Consider the following 26,505-nt stretch of genomic DNA (forward strand, 5'->3'; position numbering starts at 1 on the left):
TATTGGCCTCGCTCAAGGTATCAGGTAATGGCAGATTACAGACAAAATATACTTCATATAATGTCGGCAGGTGTGGGTTCAATGTTTGGCGCCCCAAGTGGATCTTCATAATTTGACATCACCTCAACTTGGTACAATGCCTGGTTTTCAACATCATGATATTTTATTGGCTGATACATTATCAGTTTAACATCAAGATATACCAATATCACACTATATCTGAAATAAGGGCGGAATTATTTGGAGGAGAAGAGCAGGGGCAAAACTAGGCTTTATTTCTTCTGGGTCAAAGACCCAGTTTGGCACACACCCCACACACATCTGTGATCACATACACACACACAGGCTGGATCCTCAATAGCCCCCCTCTGTAGGCTTTACATGGGGCCAAAAACTGGTTAGCCCCCGTTACTACTCATGGGGTATTAAATTTATAATTTTTTACTTACCTTTAACATATTTTTGCAACTGTTTTTTATGGTACATATAATTCTTAAATCAGCACATTTTCTCTAATATTAAAACTGCAGAAGTAATTAGTAGCATTGATATCAAAAGTAAGGTGAAAGATGGTTCCCTGGTAGACAGGATGGGGGCACAGAAACACACACAAAAATGTATTTTTAACTCAAAAGTAAATAATCCATGTTTATTCTTCCACAGCACAAGCAGACCACTGGCAGATTCCAAGAAAGCTGGAGCTGAGGGCAACAGCTGTTCAACAGACAAGACTGGGGAGCAACTTGGGGGCCATTTGGGAGGCAAGGGGGAAAGGGCTTTCTTCTCTTATGAGGTCCCTGGCTTTGGGAAGGCAGTGCCAGTCTTATCTCCTTCCCAAAGTGGGGCGGGGGGACGGGTGAACAATTACTAGGGTTTTGATGGTTAAATATTTACAAAATCCACTTGGAGGCGCCAAATATCAGTCTGTACTGGCGCACTTTGTGACAGATTACAAATGGACTAGACAAAATATACTTCTTAAAATGGCGGCCAGAGCAAGACCAATATTTGGCGCCACCAAGTGGAATTTCTTAATTTTGCACCAGCTCAGTGCCCTGTACAAAAATACTGCTGGCACCACTTCAGCCCAGCAGTGGATCAAGGCACTTGTTCCAGGGCTCCAACAGGGTCCTAAAGCCCTTCCACTAGCTGCTTATTGGGCTTTGGCAGGAGGACTCTGGGACATGGCCAGAGCCCTTGCACCACCTTCCCAAAGTCAGGTAAGCTGTCCCACACCTTTCTGGGGTCTGTACTGGGAAATTTGTGGCTTTACACATTTTTCCCCCATATACGGGATCCTTCTACACATTCAGCTGAGTGGGGCCCCAAATTTTGTCTCCCAGTGTCCTGTCCTGACACAGTGACAGACAAAGATATACTTGCAGCAAAATAAGTAGTGGGTCCACAGTTCATAAGCATATGCTCCACTCTGCCACCTACTTCTGTTCTTGAAACACTAACTGGTGGGTAATAAGCCTGAGGCAAAGGGATATGCACAATAAAGATCCACCCTTAATGTTGGCTCGGTGGTATTAGCAGCACTGAAGTGATCAGTCTTCATAAACCCCCTTGACATGAGAGAGTGTAGTAGGTTAAAATGAGATAAGGGGGTGGCTCTTCAGAGGTAACAAAACAGCAGCCCCTAAAAGCCACCAGATGCAGGGCGACCTCATTTCTCAGAAATAGTCATTAGAAATATGACAATTAAGCCAAGTAGTTCAGTTGTACCTTTTTGTATGATTAAGAACTTATGCGCATCACAGGTTTCACCACTAGGGGCGCAGTTGGGATTTTTGGGCTGGCTGAAATAGTATAGAACTATGTAGAAATGAGAACAGGAATAATGGACTGGAATCAGTGCTAAGTATCTCAGAAGTATTATACCCTACAAGAAAAGGAGATCGCTACAGGCAATGTATTCTATCATATATGAGGTTCTGCCGATTGAAAAGGCATCAAGATTGACAAACTGAAATGAGCATCCTACATAAACATAGTTCAGACACTAAATCCACTGCAATGAAGGCTGGGTAATGTTTGGTTTTCAACATTGTAATGTGTCAACAGCTAAACACTGTGATATGCCAATATAACATGATGTTGAAATAAGGGTGGGACTATGTAGAGGCAGGGCAACATTTTTCCCAACATTAAAACTGCAGATGCAATTAGTAGCATAGATATCAAAATAAGGTGAGAGAGTGCTCCCTAATAGTCAAACAGGAGACTCAGACACACACACACACAGGAGAAGGGAGGAAATAGGCTTAAACAACAATGCAAGGCTTATTTTTATTTTCTTAACCTCATAAGTAAATAACCCCAGTTCTTTCTTCCATGGGACTAGCGGTGGCTTCCAAGCGAGTCTTGGTTCTTGGTGAGTCCAGGGTCCTAAGGTCCCAGTGGAGGAGGTGCAAGGGAAAGTAAATAAAAAAATGGACAGTGAAGGAATCCCACACTGCATTTATTTATTCCCCCATTTCCACACACACACCTGAGCAAAACTCAATCATATGAAGGTGGGGCCATGGCTCTGTTGGCATCCCAGAGCACGGGGCTCTAAGAAGGAGGTGACAGCTCTGCACCATGTGCAGGAAAACTGCTGGATTCTGCATTGCAGCAAAACAAGGTGCCAGGTTCTGAAAAGCAGCTCTAGGGCTCTGGCAGGTCCTAGAGCCCGTCTTTCCTTCCCTAGCTTCCGGCTTTGGAAGGGTAGTGTGAGGCTTCCCGGATGTGGTCAGAGCCCTGGCAGTGGCTTGCCAGAGCCTGGGCACTGCCTTCACTGAGGGATGCAACAGCACCATTTTATGACAGATCGTGATAGGAACAGAAAATGGACTTAATGAAATGGCGCCTGGTGTACAACATTGTGATATGTTACCAGCTAAACATCGTGATATACTGAGATCACAAACTTTTACTTTAACATATGGTTACATATTTTATAGTACAGATAGTTTTTTTACATCAGCACATCTTCTCTTAAATTAAAACTGTCGAAGTAATTAAACAACAGGGGAAGGTTTAATTCAATTTTTTTAAACTTAGAAGCAAATAATCGCAGTTTATTGTTCCATGGCACTAGCAGCAGCTTCTGAGTTAGCTTCTGAGTTCTGAGCTTCTGAGTTATGACAGATGGGAGACCTCTGGGGTACAGCATCCCAAAGTTAGGTAACCAGCCCTCCACGCATTTCCCCCCACATTCAGCTGAGTGGAGACTCAGATTTTGTCACCCAGCATCCTGCCCTGACAAAACCATACACTAGCACCAAAAGGAATAATCACAGTTTATTGTTCCACGCCACTAGCAGCAGCTTCTAAGTTAGCACCGGCTGAGGGCAGTGGCTGTTCAAAATGCAGAGCTGGGCAGCAACCTGCAGGGTTTAGGGGAGGTGGGCAAGGGTCCCAGTGAATGTGTGTAGAGCAGTTAAATAAAGAAACCAAAGCTAGGATCAAATGAGGTTTCCCCAGCTTTGGGAAAGAACTGCCAGGGTTCTGGAAACAGCCCAGATCCCTCACACTGCCTCCCCAAAGGGGGATAAAATGGACAGATTTTAATAATTTTTTAAGCCAATATGTAGCACGCCTAAATGGAACTTCTCAATTATGAATCTTCATAATTTTGTAGCACTTCAGCTCAGACCCCTGTGCTGGATCCCCGCATTGCAGCAAAACAAGGTGCCAGCTCTAGGGCTCTGGCGGCAGGTCCTAGAGCCCGTCTTTCCTTCCCTAGCTTCCGGCTTTGGAAGGGCAGTGTGAGGCTTCCCGGATGTGGTCAGAACCCTGGCAGAGACTTGCCAGAGCCCGGGCACTGCCTTCACTGAGGGATGCAACAGCACCATTTTATGACAGATCATGATGGGAACACAAAATGGACTTAATGAAATGGCGCCTGGTGTACAACATTGTGATATGTTACCAGCTAAACATCACGATATACCAAGATCACAACTGCCTCAGAGCCCTTGCACTGTATTCCTAAATTCAGGTACGCAGCCCTCCACCTTGCTGCCACCCCATTCTGGGGGTTTGTGGCTTTACGTATCCCCCCCCCCCAATATGGGGATTACATTTTATTTTTCCACATAACTAGCATGGCCCTGCTTGCAGAGAGAGCCCAAAGGAGGAGCAAGGAAGAGGGAAAGAAGTTCCTAGCAAGAACCGTAAGGCATCTCGCACTGGCATCTCCCTCATATCGTACCAGCCTGGTGCTTAAAACAAGAAGCTCATGGTATCTATATTGCTAAGGAAAGTTCCCAGGTAGGCTGCTTTCTTGAGTGCCTGCTCTTGTGGTTTGCTGCCCTCTGCCGGAAGCAGGGGACAGTTGAGGCAGCAGGAACCACAAGAGAAGTGATGACCAGCTTCACAGACTGGCTCTGACACTGATTTTTTTGACATACCACATGCACACATTGTTATGTATATCACCACATGGAGTATGATGATCTAATGTTGAACTCCCCCTCTCCACTGCCCTGGAAACTTCCACAGCCCTTGTGCTACTAGGGATGTTGGAGAAAATCTGTTCCGTTCACTTTTAATGGAGAATCTCGCTAACCCACACTTCCTGAATCAATACAAGAACCAAAATGCAGCCATCCTTTGAAATTCACGTCTCCAGATTTTGCAATGCAGTTCTCCAGCCAACAAATCACTTTTGTTCGTTTTCATTCACACACACACACACACACACACACACACACTGCTATATCATGAAAAATATCAAAGTGGTTTACAATAATATCTATATAGTATAAAACCACATAAAATTATAAGCTTTTCTGAAAGATGCATAAGGTTAGCTGAACAGAATTGATTAAGGACTGATTTAGGAGGCACCTGCTGAATCTCTATTGGCAGAGTATTCCACAGCATCGGGTGGATGTGTACAAAATGTTGTGTACCACGTGTACCAAAATGCTGAGGTAATGTGCACATAAAAAGGCAGATTCGTGAAAAAAACATACAAAATGCATTGTAGTTGTAAAATTGCTTTCCAAGATGTATATATTAGGATACATTTGCACTAAATGCTGATGAATTTTCATGAAGTGTGTGTGTGTGTATCTCACAGACTGGTGTGGAAATGTGAATAACTGAATTTAAGATTTTTTAAAAAAAAACAGGAGAAGCTGAGAGAAGCCAAAATGTACATATTCACCCAGTTCTGGCCCTACAGAAGTCAGAATCCTGATGTCAGTAGACACAAAAAGTAAGAGCATGGCTCTGAAGACTGTTCGGAAACTTCAGCTGGTGCAGAATTCAGCGGCCAGGTTGTGGGCAGGATGGTTTGAGCATATAACACCAATTGCAATACCTCGAGGACCGCCTCTCCCCATATGACCTACCCAGACCTTTAGATCATCTTTTGAGGCCCTCTCCTCCAAGAGAGGTCCAGAGGGTGGCAGCATGAGAACAGGCCTTTTCTGTAGTGGCTTCCTGCTTGTGGAATGGCCTTCCCAGGGAGGCTCACCTCACGCTCTCATTACATATCTTTCCTCTTCTCCTAAGACTCTGGCTAGTTAAACAATCTCTTAAACTGTGCAGGAGAGTTATTGCTTTGTTTGTTTGTTACTATGCTATGTATTTTTGCCTTTAAATATTGTAAACTGCCCTGTGATCCTCAGATGAAGGGTAGTATAGTAAGTAAGTAAGTAAGTAAGTAAGTAAGTAAATAAATAAATAAATAAATAAATAAATAAATAAATAAATAAATAAAAACTCTGCCCTGCACATTACCTTTCCACAGGCAATTGCTCTGGCTGTTTCTGCTGCTTCAAGCTCTGATAATGGAAGTGAACCAGGATGAAAGGAAAGTTGTGCATGACCCAAAAAGACGATACAGTGGTACCTTGGGTTACAGACACTTCAGGTTACTGACGCTTCAGGTTACATACTCCACTAACCCAGAAACAGTACCTCGGGTTAAGAACTTTGCTTCAGGATGAGAAAAGAAATCGCGTGTCGGCGAAACAGCAGCAGCAGGAGGCCCCATTAGCTAAAGTGGTACCTCAGGTTGAGAACAGTTTCAGGTTAAGAACGGACCTCCAGAAAGAATTAAGTTCCTAACCCGATGTACCACTGCACCTCTTTTGCATAAAATGTCCATGTGTGTGGACACACATATATTAGGGTTGCCATATTTCATAAAGAATTTTTTTGCCTGGACACTGCTTGGGGTTGCGGTATTCCAGATATGTCCAGATGTATGGCATTCCTAATACACACACACAAACATACACACCCTGCAAATTTAAATATGATATAATTTAAATATGTAAACACACCTTACTGTAGCAGGGAAAACTGTGTCTGGGTGAGCTGTGTCTTTATTTATACATTTATTAAATTTCTACAGGAAATTGCTGCAGGAGATTGTAGAATATGGTGACTTCAAGCTGCTGCAAACACCCTTTGGATCATCACTGCTGCAACTGCCCAACACCAGGTCACATAGGAAGCTTCCTTAAGGTTAGTCAGACTCCTGGCCCATCCAGGTCAGTACTGTCTAGACTGATTGGAAGTGTCTGTCCAGGGTTTCAGAGGAGTCTTAACCAGCTCCATCTGGAGATGCCAGGGACTCAACCTGTGACATTCTACCATGTTCTCTGCCACTGAGCTACCACCTTTCTTCAACCTTTCTTCAAGGTACACAGGAAACTGCTTTACATATTCAGGGCCATCTAGCTCCATATCATCTACACCAGGAATAGGAAACTTATGGCCTTCTGTATGTTGTCAGACTACATCACCCCTGACCACTGGACATTGTGCCTGGGGCTGGTGAGAATTCAGCTGTAACAAGTTTTGGAGGCGCACAAGGTCCACGTCCCTGGTATCCACTGACTGCTGGAAGCTCTCCAGGATTTTAGACATGGGAGATACTGGGGGTTGAACTTGAGACCTTCTATCTGCAGAGCATTTGCTCAACCACTAAGCCATTGATCATAAAACACTAGACCGAGAGTTCCACTTAATCCTGGAATTGACTCTGCCAGGCTACTCTCTACTTCAAACATAAGCAGGAAGCCAGTGCACAAAGAAGGACATGTCACTTGGCTCTCATTTTTGCACCATCTTCACCAACCTAGTGACTTTCAGCTCTTTTGGATTCCAACTCCCAATAGCCCCAGGCAGCATGTGGCTGGTTGGTGAAGCCTGGCCTAGCACCTCAAGCATCAGAAAGCTCTTAAGATCTACATAGGGGTGTAGGGGCATTCCGTCCAGAACCTGAAATTGTCTCTGTTTCGAGCCCAGATTACTTCTCTTAGGCTCTTTGACTGTAAGCCTGGGTCACCCTGATGCTGTGGGTGTTTTCCCATATTGCAACAGGAAGCCAACAGAAATGGCGCAATGTGGTGGTTATTGCTAAGAACTTGAGATCAGAAGTACCATGCCATAGTTCAAATCTTGCCATAGCCATGCATTCGCTAGGCCTTTGACAGTTTCAGCCCCAGAGTAGTAACAATGCTCCCTCTGTTTGAGTGTCTTCACCTATGCAGTCAAAAGCAGCCCAATAAGAGTGAGGAATCAGCCAACTAGGAGAAGCCCTGAAGTTTGCATAAGTGCAAAAATATATTTGGGGGTGGGCCTAAAGGGAAGGAAACCCCTGAAACAGTCCAACAAGGACTGAACATATTAAGTAGCCACATAATATTGGCTTATTTTATTTTTTAGGTGGGGTGGGGAGAGAGGAGAAAAACCAGGAGGAGGAATTGAATGGAGTGTCTGGCTAGGGGTTAATATGACTGCTAAGAACATAAATTTATTCAAAGATAACTATGAGAAATGCTGGTCAGAAGTGAAAAAGGATTTTGAAATATGGTCAAATTTGAAGCTTTCCTTGTTTGGTCGAATTGCTGTTATAAAGATGAATGTATTGACAAGAATGTTATTTTTATTTCAATCATTGCAAATTTTGGACAAAATGGACTGTTTCAAGAAGTGGCAGAGAGACATTTCTAGATTTGTCTGGCAGGGCAAGAAGCCCAGAATAAAATTTAAAATATTAACTGATGCAAAGGATAGAGGTGGGTTTGCCCCGCCAGACCTTAAACTTTACTATGAATCAGCAGCATTTTGCTGGTTGAAAGAATGGCTGCTTCTTGAGAACACAGACATTTTGGATTTAGAAGGTTTTAATAATGTTTTTGGGTGGCATGCATATTTGTGGTATGACAAGGTTAAAGCACATAAAGCATTTAAAAACCATATTGTCAGAAGAGCACTGTTCAATGTCTGGACAAGATATAAAGACTTACTTGAAAATAAAACCCCAAGGTGGTTATCACCGATGGAAGCGAAGGCTCAGAAAAAGCTCAATATGGAGGCCAAATGGCCAAAATATTGGGAGATTTTGGAACAGGAGGGTGACAAACTGAAACTGCAGAGTTTTGAGAAACTAAAAGATAAAGTGCGAGATTGGCTTCATTATTATCAAATAAGGGAGGCTTATAACTTGGACAAAAAAATTGGCTTCCAGGTGGAAAAATCAAAATTGGAAACAGAACTGTTAGATCCCAAAACTAAGACATTATCAAGAATGTATAACTTGCTGTTGAAATGGAATACTCAGGATGAAACGGTTAAATCTGCTATGATAAAATGGGCACAAGATGTTGGACATAACATAATGTTTGCTGACTGGGAACAGTTGTGGACCACAGGTATGAAATTCACGGCATGTAATGCCTTAAGAGAGAATATTATGAAAATAATATACAGGTGGTACATGACTCCAGTCAAGCTTGCAAAAATATATCATTTGCCTGATAATAAGTGTTGGAAATGTAAAGAAAATGAAGGTACATTCTTTCACCTTTGGTGGACGTGCCCAAGGATTAAGGCTTTCTGGGAGATGATCTATAATGAAATGAAAAAGGTATTTAAATATACCTTCCTGAAGAAACCAGAGGCCTTTCTCCTGGGCATGGTCGGCCAATTGGTGCCAAAGAAGGACAGAACTTTCTTTATGTATGCAACAACAGCAGCAAGAATTCTCATCGCAAAGTATTGGAAGACACAAGATCTACCCACCTTGGAAGAATGGCAGATGAAAGTGATAGACTATATGGAATTGGCGGAAATGACTGGCAGAATCCAAGACCAGGGAGAAGAGTCGGTGGAGGAAGATTGGAAGAAATTTAAAGACTATTTACAGAAACATTGTAAAATTAATGAATGCTAAAATGATGTTGGATTGAAATGAAGTGGCTTTAGCAATAAGGTTAAAAAGAATATGTTAAAATGGACTGATAATTAGATGAAAATATAAAGTTATAATATGTTAAGATATAGAATTAAGATAAAAACAAAGAGGGAAAGGATTTGCTGAATTAACTATGTGAATTGGAATACAAAAAAGGGAGGTGTGAGGAGGTCAGGAAACAAGTAATTGAAATATAAGATACGAAAAGATTGATCTGTTTTTAATTGTTTTTTATTTCTTTATGTATTTTGTATTTTTCTTTGTATTTTTGTATCTTTTTTCTTTTTCTTTTTCTTTTCTTATTTTGTAATTTTCTTTTGTCTGTAAAATTTCAATAAATATCTTTTTAAAAAAAAATGAATGGAGTGTCTGGAACAGGAGAACTCCTCCATACAGCAATATTTTGATTATAATGGCTAGTTGTGAGAGGCATATATTAGTTCTTATGCATGCAAAGGGAATACAGTACAGTGGTACCTTGGGTTACATACGCTTCAGGTTACAGATTCTGCTAACCCAGAAATAGTACCTTGGGTTAAGATGAGAACAGAAATTGTGCAGCGGCGGCGCAGCAGCAGGAGGCCCCATTAGCTAAAGTGGTGCTTCAGGTTAAGAACAGTTTCAGGTTAAGAACAGACTTCCAGAACGAATTAAGTTCTTAACCCGAGGTACAACTGTACAGATAATGAAAGCTCTTTTATCAATGTTCTCCACCCTGTTCTTGTATCTTTTTGATACAGATGTGGAATTATTATTATTAAAATAATTTGTTTTCAAGACTGAAAAGTGACTTGAGAAGTGAGGAAAATCCTCACCTTTACAGGAAAATCATATAATGATAAATTTTGCTTCTTTTGCAATTGGAGAACTGTGTAGCTGAAGAAAAAGGAGAAGAGTCTGACTGAGATTACCAATTGTGCAACATAGTAAAAAGGAAAGGGGGGGCAAATCCCCCAACATATACACCTATGTAATTACTGTATTCTGCTAACCAAACACTGTGGAGAATTGTAAAAGCACTGAATCGCAAGACATTCCATCAATAGCTTTTAAAGTTTCCATGACAAATCCTGCCCTATAGAAATAAGCCAAATGACTGTGAGCTAAAGGCCATTTCAAAGGCAAAGTTCCTCTCATAAGCCACACACTGCCCACTGGCAAGCAGCAGCTTTCTGCTGTTTCAGACAGGTGACATTCCTAGTCTTACCGGGAGATGCAGAGGATGGAACCTGGGACCTCCTGGTTACAAATCAGATGCTCTGCCACTGAGCCTGTAGATCTTCTCTGGGCCTAATGAACTGCAGTGAAGGGGTGTTGTGCATTTGGCTCTGGGATAACTAACTCAATGGTAGTGCATATGCTCTCCTCCCATATGCATGTCTCAGGCCAGGTCATCCTTGCATAGGGATGGGTGGGAAATTGGATTCAGTCTGCATTTAAAGGCGAACCTACCAAATCCACTCTTCCTGACAAACCAGAACACAACCATATTTCTAAATGCACACTACCTCAAATTTTTCAGTAGAGTACCACAAGTAACACGTAAAACAATGCATTTATAAAGTCTGCATCAAAGTGCATACATTAGTGAAAACAGCATGCAAAAATGCATTATAATGGGAGAAGTTGCTTTGCAATAATTTACATTAGCAAGATTTGCAAGGGTCTCTCCCAGCCCAACCTGGAGATGCCGGGGACCGAACCTGGGACCTTCTGAATGCAAGGCAGATGCTCTGCCACCAGTCAGCTTCTGTATATGGAGCATGTGTGTGTTTGTGATACTATTTCATCCTTCACACAAGACATTAAAAATAATGGTCTCAGGTTCAAACCTCAGGTTCCAACCCCAGAACCTCTAGCTAAAAAATCTGAGGTGCCAGGGCTGTGAAAGATAGATGACAGTTGAAGTAGGCAATTCTGGAATAGATAGCTGGGTTTACTGCACAACAGCTTCTTCTACCTGTCCTGAGCCCAGTGGTGTTATTGCACCAGAGACCAATTTGGCCAAAGAATCAAGTGTCTAGGGAAATACTTCCCAAAGAAATCCAATACAGAATCCCTCTCTCAATTGCCAAAAAAACCCTACTATTGTTGCAATTTAAAAACATATATATGGGGTGTGGGAAAAGCCAACCAATACTTCTACTAAATTCATAAGGAAATGAAGAAATACTGCAAGAAACTGGATTTCGGCTGAACCAAGCAAAAGAAACCCAAAACACCACATGTTTTACCTTGGCTTTCAGGGGTGTCACTGGAGACCTTTCTTTCTCCCTCTCAATTGCCTTTGGCACTGACGCCACCCTCAGGGGCTCCATTTTCCAGCAACCCTTTTGTTTCTGCCACAAGTGGGCAAGAAGAACCAGCTTGCTCCTTCTTCTCTCATCAATCTGTTGGTCCTGTGCATTGTTGGCCCCAAGGAATAGCTATGCTGGAGAGCAATTGCGGACGGCCCTGTCCAATCTCCTGGCCCTCGTGCGGCTGAGCAGAGATTTACCTGTCAAATGCCTCCACCCCACCCCACCCCACCTTCTTTATCCTTGGGCTTCTCTTGATTTCCCAATGGCTTCTTGCTTGGTGGCTCTAGCAGTGCAGTGTCTCACCTTTCACCCGGAGTAAAAGGACAACTCCTTGGTCGGTTTGTTTTAGTTAGGGCTAAAAACTGCCTGGAATGTAGTGAGGCAGAGGAATAAGGTTGCTGTCCTGCCATAGGCAACTTTTTGCTCTATCTCACTCCTTGTTGTCCACACCAGGGAAAGTACCTTGATGACGAGGGTGCCTGTTGATGAGGGAAGCAGCTGAAATGGCACAAGCAAAAATTTTTCCCTGCAAACTAGTCATCGGTTGCTTTTCCCTCCACAAAGGAGGAAAAAAAATATGTCTACAAGAGTCAGTGGTTGCTTAGTGGGGAAAAATTAGTCCTTGTTAAATTCAGCATCATTTTAATGCAAATTTTTCATAATATGCATATGCTTGTATGCACTTTGTCTAATATACACATTTTGGAAAGCAGTGTAACTTCATATAATCCATTTGTGTATATTGTTTTCATGGGTACATTCATTTTTATGCTCACTCTCCCCCAAAATGTGCATAATGGAGTACTGAATTGCTAAAAAGGAAGGAAGGAAGGAAGGAAGGAAGGAAGGAAGGTGTGAATTGTGAACAATGTCTGTTTTCTTGTTTCATGTATTGTTTTGGAAAGTGAAGATTAAATGCAAACTAAATTGAGTTTCTCCCTCATCCCTATGGGAGAGACAGTGTGGACAATTGGATTCAGATATGGAAGATGTGAATTCACTGGGGTTTCCCCAAAGATAATGCAGTTCCCTAGTCTCCATTTGTAAAAAAGGGGAAATGGTGGTTTACAGGTTTGGCAGGAGAACAAAACTATGAAGCAGATATTGAGAACTTGTGGTCTGTCTTATGTTTGTTTGTTTGTTTATAAAGGCATTATAAAGGGTGGCCCCAAAGTAGGTATACAGTTGAATAAATGAAATTCATCACAACAGGTTATATGGGTACACATAAAAGGATTATTTTTCTTTACTGATACTGTGACTGATGACAGTGAACATGAGTCAAGAACAAAGAAAGTGGATTCTAAAGCAGTATACCTACCTAGGGACCACCCTGTATGCTACCATATGATGAATCAGGACAGTGTACAATGATAAAACACAATGAAAAGCAGTACAAAACGATGGTTAAAATGACTGGCTACTTGTTGGTCTTCATCTCCCATCAGCCTCACCCAGCATGACTGATAGCCAAGGAAGACTGGAGCTGGAGCTCAGCAACATCTGTAGTGCCCACAGGTCCCCACCTCTGCTGCAAAGCATTCAGTGGTGCTGTCAGAACATGACTTTGGGGCAGATGTCCAAGGCCCCACTCAGCAATTTTGCAGTAAATGAAGTAACACAAATTGCCATCCAAGGACCTTTCTAATCCAGAAAAGACTGGTGTTTTATTGCAGGAGAATTCTGCAACATATGGTTGACATAATATTAGTGCATGGGTGGTGAGTTTATTCTGTTTTTGTTGGTTCTGCAATGTTTCCCTGTTGTTAACACATTATTGCTGCCTGTCCAGGGGGGGCTACGGCAAAACAAAAGCAGGACATAAATAAACCAGTTATGGATTTTGGCAGGAAGTTACAGGATATGCAATGACTGGATGTCAGGTGTGCAGCAGGTAAGGGCAGGGCTTCAAAAGAACAACCAGCCACTTAGAGTGGGCTGCTGATTGCTCCTTTGCTGGCAAAAGGTGTGCTCCCAATGGGCCATAGGAGCATGCCTTGCTCAAGGAGTGGAAAGCAGTTTAGAATCAATATAAACTGCTTCTCCTTCTTAGACTGCTCTTTGAAACCACAGTGTGCTGCTTATTTCAACCTCCAGTTTTTGAGGCTTGCAAAGGGCTTTGTGAGCCATTTCCCGCTGCTCCTTTCAACCCCTGAAATTAGGCTGACAAAGCCCCTTGCACTGTGGTTTCCGAGTTTGGGGATCCCACGCAAAGGATTTTAACAGGTGGGGAGTACAACCCAGCTGTCAATCCTGTGATATCATATTGACACAATATGATTGAGAAATAGGTTGCCTCACCTGCCTGTCAAAACTGGCACCCAGAGTAAAAATCCCCAAACTGATTTATTGCCTCTGCATTTGCTAGCATAATCCTCTGTGTCTTAGAATAATAGAATTGTAGAGTTAGGAGGGACACCTAGTCCAACCCCCCACAATACAGGAATAAATTGTATATCCCAGTGATATTCTGAATATGCAACATATTAGTATTTTGATGTATTTTGTTATCACTTTGTTGTTTTATTGCTTTGTGTGGTCCCAATTTTTAAAAATGTAAGAAAGAGAACAGAAAAGAATTGCAGCCAATTTTTATTTTAATTAGGACAGCCTTGTTATTTCACAATCTTTTGTAAATTTACAAAATTGAACATACCCATTTCATTATAGGACTGCCCTATTGCAGATCACCATGCCACACTGAAACTTTCTTAAATGATTCATTTATTTACTTATTGTATTTATAAACCACCCAGTTTGAAAATATTGTAGTATTGTACAAAAAAGAAATAAAAATCTAAATGCTGCTACAGCAATAAGAATACATTAAATCCCTCTGCAAAATCAGCATGAAAAATATCCAAAAATGCTACCCCTAAAAAGTCTGACTATATATATATATATGGCACTTGAAAGAACAAAATGTTGATACCATTCTGATTTTGGGTGTTGGTGTGTTCCAAAGTGCAGGTGCTACTTACACCTGCTCCAGTTAATTCTTAAACAGGCTATGTGAAACCCACACAAATGGCTTATATTTGGATGTTATCCCTGCACTGTTACAAGTTAGAACCTTTTGTACATTAAAGGGTAAATTTTGTTGCTTTGTGGTAAACCCAAAATAAGGCTGTTATGTCAAAAATAGAAAGGGAAAAAAATCGCAGGTACACCTGCAAAGCCTCTGGCCTTCTGTCTCCTTCCTGAAAATTATGTCAAATACAAAGGGCACACTTCGCCAGCTGTTTCACACTCACAAGGTCAGCTGAAAAGAGTGCAAGGGGCACATGAATAAGCAGCTTCCTAATCATGAGACAAATGAAGAGAATCCTGCTGGATCATATTAGGGACCAATCTAGGGCAGTATTTTCTTTCCTAAAGTGGTCAATTGGACACATCCCTTAAGTAGGGCAAGAAGGCAGTATTTTTGTTTGTTTGTTTGTTGCATTTATGTCCCATCATTTCCCCCAAGGAGCTCAAGGAAACATAAATGGTTCTCCCCCCTCCTCATTTAAACCACAACAACAACCCTGTGAGGTCAGTTAGGCTGAAACACAGTGACTGGGCCCAAGATCACCGAGTGAGCTTAACAGCTGAATAGGGATTTGAACCCTCATCACCCAGGTACCTAGTCTGATACTCTAACCATTCCACCACACTGGCTCTCAACAGCCCCTCTTCCATTGCTGGCCCTACCATTAAGCAACTGCCTCAGGTGGTAGTTGCGGTTATTCCTCCTGAGTCCCCAGCTGTTGCTACATGGCCTCTCCAGGGCTCACTAATCTGGCCCTGCTGCCTCAGGTGCGGTGGACAATGCTGCCCCACCAAAATAAGATTCAACTGCCAGCCCAGTTGGCTCTGAAATGTGGAATTAGGAGGGGGCACCATCTTGTCCTTCACCTCATGCAGCAACATTTCTGATCTTCAGTAACTGCCATGTGTCATACTGCCTTTGTGGTCGGCCATCATGCCTAATAGCCACTGGCAAGTGGTAGCTGCCACAAAATATTGCAATATATCCCCTCAGGGACAGGGATTTTTTTTTTCCTGCCAAGGACTGCATTCTTCACAAATTATCTGTCAGGGGCCATGCTGATAGTGGGCAGGGCAGAAGTCAGCGTGTGTGTGGGGGGTGTCATTATCTGTCCTCTCTCCCTTACTCTTTCAGCTTTTCTCTGCCATCCTACACTCCACTTTGCCTTCATTGAAACTGGGGCAGGCCCACCAATAAAGTGGGTTGAAGCACCTACCTCAGGCAGTGGAAAAACAAAGGACGTTTTCCCACCTGCCCCACTGCTCCCACCAGTGCCAGAAACTCCCCCCCCCCACTTCTTGCCAGTGAGAGGGAGGCATTCTGGTGCAGTGTTGCCCCTCATCTTCCCCCCTCCTGTATCACTCTAACAACTACATCATAGAGGCTGTCTTCTGGCATCTAAATTCATAATCGGATGGAGAATTTTTAAAGCATTTGATAGCAATGAGGAAGGCAAATATAAAAAGCAACCTCCCCCGCCCCCCGTGCTGACTGAATGCTCCATAAAGAATTTTTTTTTTTAGATAGAGAAATTGGCTATGTGAGCAAAAGGTTCCTAGCAGAGCTATGTGAGCAAAGGCTCCTTAAATGCCCCTTTCCTCATTGTTTGTTTGTTTATGTGTCTTTCTGGACCAGAGAGCTATATCTTCAGTACAATGGTAACCACAGTGTTGAATTCAGGGAGTGTTGCTGTAAAATATTGCACCAAAGGAGACTCAGGAAACACTGATGATGATGCAGGCACTTTATTTAGAGTTAACTTTCTCTCTCTTTTTACTGGCAGAGTTCCAGGTCCCTTAACACAATTGCATGATCACATACCGAAACTGAACTTTGGAGCACCCTTATATGAAGGTTTAAAATTACTCCAGCCAGGGTTGGCATCAGTTTTGAGAGGTCCCCTGGTGTCAGGGAGGGACCTAAGATGAGGCAGGCATTGGGAGTCATAATGGGCAAGCCAGTGGTCAGGGACTGAGGAGCAAACCAGAGGCAGGATCTAATAAGCAGTAGAAAGCGAGGACTAAAATTTTTTTTTACCAAGGATGGAATCCCAAGCCCAGGAGCCAAATATAGGCCTCTAGTTCTTTCTGCTTAGTCCTTAGTTAACCCTAGTTGTGGGCAGGGTTGGTGAGGTCTCACAGGTCCCATTTAACACCCAGGCTGCCATGCTAAGCATCCTGAGGCTGCTGGATCTAGCCACCCTTTCAATTCCTTTTCTGATTAGAGCATTTATTATTACAGGCAGGCTCACTGGTGTGCCACCTGTGAGTGCAAGGGTGCCCCTGAGTTGCCTCTCGCTGCTCAGAAAGCCTCTGAGCCCCAGCTCCCCTTTCTCTGTGTGACAGCTCACCTGCAGAAAAGTTCTGCTGAATTTGAAAGCCTGTCACAATTTTGTGACCTTTTGGTCTGTCCTAATAAAAATTATTTGCCCAACAGTGGAGTTGGGAATTTTTCCTCAAGCTGACATTAATACCACAGTCCCTTTGAGGGTTAATAAAAAAATTGTAAAAGTGGCTGTCCATACAGTGATTTTAGGTGTTTATCAGTGAAGTAAATAAATAGGCTTGGATTGTTTCTCAGTGCCATTACAGGCTTTAAGAACCTGCTGCTGTGGTTTTTATATCAAGTGAATCTATGGTTTATGCACAATTACAGACCTTTACTTAAGTCAATTAATTTTCTCCCCCTAAAACAATAAATTCATATGCTTTGTAAAGCTGGAGCTAGACAGGGTTAAAAGCAGTTACACACATACACACATATATTTCTTTCCCCCCAATATTGGATTTTGGTCAAATACATTTTCAGATTTTTTGAAGCTTTAGGGGGAAAACAATGAACCTGTTTACTGGAATAAAAAGGTGGGAATTGTATACCACACATTATAACTCACAACCCCTTTCTAACTACCTTCCTTTTTCTTGGCGAGGAAAGAACATTATACAGTAATATTATTGCATCCCAAATGTATTTGAATGCTCCACCTTGTGGCAGTTTGGAACAAGTGCAACTATACTCCATTCATCAATTCTGAGACTTGTATGAATTCAAGTCTGTGTAGCCCAAGCATAGGAGCCAATTTTTGGGGGGTGAGGTTCCTTTGGCCCCTCCAATAAAATATTTGAGGGGACCGGTCCCTGCAGAGTTTATGGGCATTGCCATTCAAATGGGGTGTGTGCACCACATCTTGTGTCGATTATGTGGGGCAGGGCTTATCTGCCCCTCAATATTTTATTCAAGTTGGCAACCCTGAACCCAAGACTTGCTTTTCTATATGAATATAGAATTTTGAACTTCTTTTTTTTAAAAAGATATTTATTGAAATTTTCCACTTTAATACATTTAAAAAATCAAAAAAGAAAAAAACAAAAAAGTTTAAAACACATAAAGTTTACAATCCTTATTTTTCTATAACCTATTTCCCTGACTTCCCCACACCTCTCCTTCTTATATTCCAATTCAAATTGTTAGTTCAACAAGTTCTTATCCCCAATGTTTAACCTTTTTCTGTTTAGTTCATTTTAAAAAAGCCAATTTTACCTTATAAACATCAATATTTATACATCAATTCTCATTCTTAAAACTTTTTTCTAAAGTCGACCTAAATTCCCTTCCACGACTTCCCCAATTTTCATACAAATAGCAAAACAAAATAAAAGCAAAAACAGATTGTAATTATGCCCCCTTTGGATCCCCAAACTCCACCCTCCCTTTCCCGGTTTCAATCCCCAACAAATGTCCATCAGTCTTGATCTACTATCAGCCTGGAGATCTCACGTCCGAGGCTCTTAATTCTCTCTCAATTCCTCTCTGCCGGTTTTTTTGATAGTCCTTAATATTAAACACCAGATCTCGGAGAAGCTCTAGCCAAATGGGATCCATATTTCTTCCAGCCAGACCTCCATACTTAAAAGTGGAGCCCGAATCTTGTTTCTTACTCCTTTCAAGTCCAAATGTCCCCAAAGCTCCAACTTCCACCTTAATCAGATTTGTAATCCTTGGATCTTCAGATCTCCACATAAGGAGATCTCTCCATTCTTCAATCTCCAATTCAAACCAGATTTTCAACATCAAGTTCTTATTTTCCTTTGCAGCCATCATGTCAGGCCTCTGGCTCTCCTTTGTCATCTGCAGCATTACAGCTCCTCCTTCCTTTTCCTCAGGAACAACATATATCTCTTTCTCCACACTCTCAAAGTTCTCAAGTTTCTCTTCTTGTCCAGCTGCATAAACTTCCTGAGTCAAGTCCTTATCAAATTCAATGAATTTATTTACTGTTAAGTCCGGAGTTGCAACATTTGTAGCCAAAACATCAATTTGGCCTTGTAACTTTCCCAAGAGAACAAAAACTCTGTCCAATTTAGCTTGAATTTTCCCTCCTTCAGCCATTCTTGTAATGTCCCAAAAACCCCTCTAGAGGGATTTTGGTTACTTAATATTCCTTCCAGTTCAAATCCAAAAGTCAAGTTAGTTTGTATCAGTTCTTCCTTATTTTCAACAAATTATAACCAAATTGTAACAAATATAACCAGCAGAGACAACAGAAACAAAGTTCTCTTTTTCAGCTTTGACAGCTAATTTGACAGCTGTCAAACTCTTCAATACCTCTTCAACAGGCTCTCTCGCGGATCACTCCCGGGTCTGGGGGGGTGGCACTTCAGCTCCCAAAATTAGCTCTTATCCTCCAGTAAAATTACTTATACTGCCAAATCGTGAAATTAATGTCTTTTATCCAATAAACAAGAAAAAAATTCTCTCGACCTTAGTTAGCTGATCCTTGCTTAAGATTATTTACAAGACGGGGAGACGGACTTCCTGTTTGCGCCTTCCCCGATCGTGCCTAATTCAAAAATTTTTTTTCTTTGTAAATCCAATTTCCGTACTACTCACGGGTTGTTGCTTTTAAAGTCCAATTGTTCACAAAAAGAAGTCAGCGCTCTCCGACCGTGGCATGCGACTTCAGTCCGCAGGAGAAGCAGTCGACTCTCAGCACCGCGCCGCTCACCCCGTCCCCCGTTCCGAAGCCTTTAAAAAGGCTCCTTCGTGGGTCGGGGGGCGCAAATGGTGCCCGCCGAGTCACCAAGTTCACCGGCTTCACCGGCTGTGATTTCTGAGGGTCCCCGCGTCGCCGCGGCGGCAGGACCCAACTCCTGCGGAGCCGATTCCCTCCGGAGCTCAGAGGGAATCCGCCATTAGCCGATGGCGCTAACCCAGAAGTCTAGAATTTTGAACTTCTTATTCAAATGCGTGCTGCTGAAGTCAATGAGGTATGAACATTGCCTGCATAAAGTAGTTATAAGAAATATTTCATCCAATGAAATCAATGTACAAGAGATTGAGGACAAACAGGGAAATACCTTCATACAACACATAAACCTGCCCAGGTATTAAGATCATCAGGAGAAACCCTGTTGGCAGTGCCACCACCCTTCATAGTTCAAAGGGTGAGAGAGAAATTCAATTCAATTTGCATTTGAATGAGAACCTACCTAATTCACACTCACTGATAGATAGCTGCAAACCAAAATGCATTTGAATGAGAACCTACCTAATTCACACTCTCTGATAGATAGCTGCAAACCAAAATGCAACTATCTATCAAAATTTGAACTTATCCAAATGTTGTGATGCAGTTCGTCCATCCCTGGATCATGGGCATAGCCAAGGGGGTGTGTGGAGGGGCAGCTCCCCCCATCAAGTAAAACAATAGAAATACTTAACTAACTGACCAATCACGTCGGTTCTGCCCCCCCTAACAAAAGTCTGCCCATGCTCTGAATGGCTTCCCCATTTACTTTGATGAACCCGATTGCTCTAAGTGAACTGAGGTAAAGGTAAAGGGACCCCTGACCATTAGGTCCAGTCGTGGCCGACTCTGGGGTTGCGGCGCTCATCTCGCTTTATTGGCTGAGGGAGCCGGCGTACAGCTTACGGGTCATGTGGCCAGCATGACTAAGCTGCTTCTGGCGAACCAGAGCAGCGCACGGAAATGCCGTTTACCTTCCCACCGGAGTGGTACCTATTTATCTACTTGCACTTTTGACGTGCTTTCGAACTGCTAGGTTGGCAGGAGCAGGGACCAAGCAACAGGAGCTCACCCCGTCGTGGAGATTCGAACTTCCGACCTCCTGATCGGCAAGTCCTAGGCTCTGTGGTTTAACCCACAGCGCCACCCGTGTCCAAGCCACTTTAAAACAGGACAACCCCATATGCATATCCAGAAGCCTGTTATTGGAGTACTGGGGTGAACTGATCAGCCCATATCTTCCACCCCAAAAAATAATATTTGAGACATCCTTGTTTGATGGCTCCTGAGAGCTGGGGACTGGAGCACTGACAACCCCAGGAAGCCACGGCAGCTTTATTTACTTAGTGCGGAGAGAAATATTACGGTTAGGAAACAATTATCGCATTGAAATATCATTCCCTCTGTTTGCCTTTTCATTGCCCTCTCATGCAATATTGAGTTACTAATTAATGTGGCATGGCACTGTACTGGATTGGAGGCAATCGTTTTTCTATGGTATTCTTTAAGTTGCATTATTAAAGATCACTATAAGGAGTGCTAACCTTGAGGGTTTCACCTGGCTTTTAACTAAAAGAGCTGTTGACATGTTGCATTCAATGAGTGTTCAAGCTATGCAGAAATGGATGAGCTGTACATTCATTCAGTTATTCATGTGTAACATTCAATGAAGGTATAGTCTGGGTACACAATGGCTGAGCTACACAAATAAAAAAAATACACTCACATAAAAGCTTGTACATGTGAAGTGACACCTTCTTACTCCTTTCAGTGTAATGGTGTGAACAAACCCAAATCAAATCTTCAAATAGGAAACTTGGCAAATAGGAAACTTGCTTTTCGTAGTTCCTCACATAGTATATGTCCTACTCAGCTCCTGTATGGTCAGAAGATCAAGGGGCAGATGAGGTGTGCTAAGAAGAGCTTGGTCAACAGGCAAGTTTTGGAACAGAATAGGATGACCAAAATGATCAAGTGGGGTGGGGCATCTAGCATAGGAGGATAGAGCAAAAACATTTGAGACTTTTTAGTTTATGAGTGAGGTGGGGGAGATGACAAATTATGTGTGATGTACAGAAAGGGAATAGAGATAACTTTGTCTCCCTATCCCTAACCTAGGAACTTTGGATGACCCAGTGTAACTTATTGGCAATAGAACAGATACCACCATGAACGGGTCTCCCCATCTTCAAATCACCTTGTTAGAATTCCTGCTCTGTGATTACAGTCATGGGATTGTTGTCTTTCACATGATGGTGTATGTTTTGACTCCACAGAGTGGGAAGTGACGGAGACATGATGTTTGTGTTACTGTGTTCCATGAAGTGGGACTATTGTCCTTTGTTCTCTCTCTTTGCTGTCTGATGCTAGAGAGAGAGGGAGTCATGTTGCAGTGCTCTGTGTGTGTTTATATGTAAATAAAGTAGATTAGCCAAAATGCTGAGTTGCTGAGGTCTGTTACGCGAACTGCGCAGACTCTGCAGATCCCTAAGTGTCCCGGTATCTGTTGGCATCGGTCGCTGTGATGTTTGGGCAGAAGAAAGCTTTTGAAGCTCCTGAAAGATTGACCAGGAGGGAGAAAACATGCCAGTCGGGCATGTGTCCCTGCCAGGGTCCTACTTGAGAGTAGGACGAGCTCCTGACACACCTCACATCATAATGATGTCAGGTGTTGGACACCTATCAAAGTTTTCGGGTTGCTGTAACTGCCAATCAGCTGATCGTGGGTTAGAGCAACTGCCTTTGAAGATGTGCTTTCAGTTTATTGGTGCTGGGGGACACACCTTTAAAGAGCCTCCCTGTCCATTGGTCAAGGGGAACTCCTTTAAAGTCTCTACTGTTGTGCTATTGTGCAGTGCTTTCCGAACACGCAACAATGATGGTACAATGCTTCCAAAACACCATGCACAGGGCTTGCAAAGTGTCTTGAGCAGTGCTTCTGAAGATCATCAATCAATTGCTTGTTGGTGCCTATGGTTCCTTTTCCTGTCTTTGTCCATCTTTAAAAGAATCCCTATCCTATATCCCATATCCAGAGCTCTTTGTAAGCAGAACATGGATAGGAAACCTTGTGCCTCACCAGATGCTGTTGGATTCCAGCTCCCATCAGCTCTAGGCAGAAATGCCTGTGGTGAGGGATGATGGGAGCTGAGGGTGCATTCGGACGTGGAGAATATTGCTTTAGTTTTCCAGATTATAATCCTAGTGCCTCTGTCCCATTTTCTAATGTTTCTGCAGACATGCTATGTTATGTAACTATGACTTCATTACCTTTATACCAGCATGCCATGCTAAATTTCATTCGCACCAGTGGGCATGGTGCGACATCTTTGGACAACGCTGTTACTCCCCCACTCTTTTATCCATGGAAACAGCAGGAAAGAACTGTATGCCAGTATGCCACCCCAAATTTCCTCACTTTACTCCCATAATTTTCAGGGTTAAGGAGGCTGCAGTTGGATTTTTTTCTGGAATCAGTGCAGAAATTATCTCTAAACATGTGCTATATTCCACCTGTCTTCTAGAAGTGGCTTTTACAACATGCGGAAGCTCAAATATAACACAAAAATTAACAGGGAAACATCGGGAAAATGCAGCGTGTGTTAGATGGACCAATGGTCTGATTAGGTATAAAGTGGCTTCCTGTGTCCCTGCTGATTGGGGAAGGGTTGTAATAGTAGTAGCACTTGTGTTTTACATGAAGAAAATCTCAGGTTCAGTCCCTAGCATCTCCAGGTAGGCCTGGGAAAGACCCTAATTGGAAAGCCTGGATAGGCACTGCCAATCATTGCAGCTCATACTGTGCTCAATGGACCAATGATCAGTCTCAGTGTAAGGCACCTTCTAATGTCCCCCTCCCCATTTTTTGTATTAGCCTGCCAATAAGCCAACAAATTGCATCTACCCAATGACATTTCCGTTGACTTGAAAGCACACTGATCCCTGCCTTGTCCTGTACAAGTTGAAATGTGATGCTAAACCCTCCGTCATCTTACATTTTCCAGTCCTTTTGTCCCTCGCTGCGTAGTAATTGCAAATGGCTTGCAAATAAACACCCGGGATTGTTTTTTTCCAGAAGGTTGGGCATTTCCTTGAGAGGCTGTTCTATCTATCAGCAGCCTATTTAAGTGCTTTTGAAGGCTTGTATACAGGTTCCTTTTACAGTGTATTTGAAGTTTGTAATCCTGCTTAAATACACATAAATAGGAAGGATTAACAAACTGCTGTGCAGAGGCCAAAAGAAGACAGAGCTAGAGGCAATCAAGGGCCAGCCTATCAGATGCAGGGAATGAAATGGGGGGAAAGTGGGAAACTGTCAACAAAAATAAAATGTTACCGATCCTCGGCCCTTTCTGTTTATGCTGGAGGAAGCTTAAAATAATCTGTGGTTTCTGATGCTTGATTTAGTTTTCCACAAGCCTAATTAGCACCAGATTAAGTTTGCTGCCACTCTCGCTTAGGACGGAGATTGACAAATTCTTGCTGTTTATTTGTTTTCCGTTTTTAAAAAAAGGACCGGAGGCCATAACAACATGACACATTTAATAAGGCTGAAAGTAATGTGGGGAAAAACATTCATGTATATAGAAGTTTGGCAGCTGAAAGGAAAGTGGAGAGGAGAGAGGATGTATTCCTCGGATCTCTTTGCTCTTTGTTAAGAAGAGTATTCTGTTGACTGACAGTTCTAAGGAACAATAGCGTGATCCAGCCAAGGTTAAGCATTCCTAAATCCCACTGACTTCAAGATTTGAGATGGGCTCATGATCTGTTCTAAGAAGCAGGCTTGCAGCTTGAGGACAACTGCTGGATCCAGCATTGCTGAGAGATTATCAGGTGGGCTGCGGCTTGGGATGAGTGAATCTGTCAATAATGGTTTCTTTCAGTTTCTCATTCTTCCACTCTTAAATTCAGTTCTCCGCATTTCCACAGCAATCTGCCATTAAAAAACAACACAAGTAGCATTTTAGTGCAAGGTTCTCCAAATATACCCACCTTGGAATTAATTTTTGCCTAATATATACTGCACACACACACACACACACACAAACAAACATTTTCATATACTTTTTCTGCTAATATTTGCATTTATATGCAGAATTTTTGTACACGTCGCCTGGCTGGAGAACTGCACTGCTAAATTTGGAAATCTTGAAGGATGGCTGTGTTTTGGTTTGGGAAACTGTGAATTAGATGTGTTCATCTATATATGTGAACCGAATCAAATTTCTCTCTCATTCCAATAATAATAATAATAATAATAATAATAATAATAATAATAATAATTTTTTATTTTTACCCTGCCCTCCTCAGCCAAGACCGGGCTCAGGGCGGCTAACAACCAATAATAAAAACAAGTTGATTAAAATACAATTTAATCTAGTTGACAGTAGTCATTTTGCAGGAGCTTGGGACTCATCAGATACTCAGCAATGGCCATTTCTGACAACAATGGCCATTTCTGATTTGCACGCCATTTATGGATGCCAGTTTAGCTGAACAGGCTTGGATTTTAATCCAACTGGAGAGAGGGAAAATGGACTTTAAAAGTTTGCCTCTCACTTGAGGTGGGTTTCTTTGACACTCCAAAGCTCATTCCAAGCTTCCTCAGGAGAACGTTAAAGGTAAAGTTAAAGGGACGCCTGACCATTAGGTCCAGTCGGAGCGGTACCTATTTATCTACTTGCACTTTGACGTGCTTTCGAACTGCTAGGTTGGCAGGAGCAGGGACCGAGCAACGGGAGCTCACCCCTTCACAGGGATTCGAACCGCCGACCTTCTGATTGGCAAGTCCTAGGCTCTGTGGTTTAACCCACAGCACCACCCACATCCCTATCTCTAATAGCTGCTGCCCATGCATAATCCTCTTCCTCCTTTGCCACTTAAGAGCACAAGAACCCTGCTAGATCAGTCCAGTGGCTCATCTAGTTCAGCATCCTGTTCTCACAGTGGCAAAACAGATGCCTGTTGAAAAACTGAGAACAGGACCCAAGCAGAAGAACATTCTTCCCTTCTGTGGTTTCCAGCAACTGGAATTCAGAGGCATAATTACTTCTGACTGTGGAGGCAGAAGCATTTCCCTTCTGCTGGAAAACTTTTCTGATATGTCTGTCTCAGACTTTAATGCATCTCTGTAACTTTAAGTTTTATTTCCAAACATGCAAGCAGGGTTTAGGTGTAGGCAAGCATGCCTGCAGTGAACCAACTGGGCAGCTCTCTCCAGCTGGGAACTGTCAGCACCCCCCCTCACACTGCCCCTCTGCCTTATCCAAAACTGTCAACAGCTGTTTCATGCACACATACACACATCTGGCCCCTCCCTCAGTTGGAGGAGTCATTTTCTCTAAGGCACAATGGGTATCTCCTTCTAAGGCATGGGAAATGTCCAAATGAAGATCTTATAATCATGAGCTTCCTTGAACCTCTCTAAAGGAACCTTGTTATAAGATAATGTACCAATGGTCCCATACACCAATGGGACTTGGGTAGATTATAAGGATGGATTGTAGGGTGCCTCCAAACTTTCGCTATTTTGCAGGAGGGAGTCAAGTGCATGTAAGAAATATAGGTTTGTGCAATTAAAGTTGATTCACAAGCTTTGTCATCTTAGCACAATAAATCTACTTTTAATATGTGTGAGTATATGTTTGTGTGTTTGCATGACTTTTTATGGTTAGGAGCTAGTGAAATGCACTGAAAAGTGTGGGTTGCATGAATAATGGGAAGACTTGTAAACACTCTGAAAGTAAATTAGGAGGAATGTTTTTGTCATGTAACCACGCTGTAAACAAATCAGTAAAGACTAAACATCGTCTGAACACCATGTAAGCTTTGTGCAAGCAAATCAGGACCAATGCTGAATACACAGGTCATCTGAAGGGCCATTTATTTATATATGGAGTGGTATTACCTTGTGTCTAAGCCTTTTGGAAGGATGTATAAT

General features: G+C 42.5%; 1 long non-coding RNA gene across 1 annotated transcript; it reads left to right on the top strand.

The window, feature by feature from the left end:
• The first annotated feature begins 3,832 nt into the window (after nt 1-3,832).
• Nucleotides 3,833-14,109, top strand: LOC128406691 (uncharacterized). The gene is made up of 3 exons (XR_008328580.1): nt 3,833-3,988; nt 6,359-6,471; nt 12,957-14,109. It is a non-coding gene; the product is annotated as an uncharacterized LOC128406691 (long non-coding RNA).
• The last annotated feature ends 12,396 nt before the right edge of the window (nt 14,110-26,505 follow it).

This window comes from Podarcis raffonei, chromosome Z, assembly GCF_027172205.1.
Source record: "Podarcis raffonei isolate rPodRaf1 chromosome Z, rPodRaf1.pri, whole genome shotgun sequence".
Classification (NCBI taxonomy): domain Eukaryota; kingdom Metazoa; phylum Chordata; class Lepidosauria; order Squamata; family Lacertidae; genus Podarcis; species Podarcis raffonei.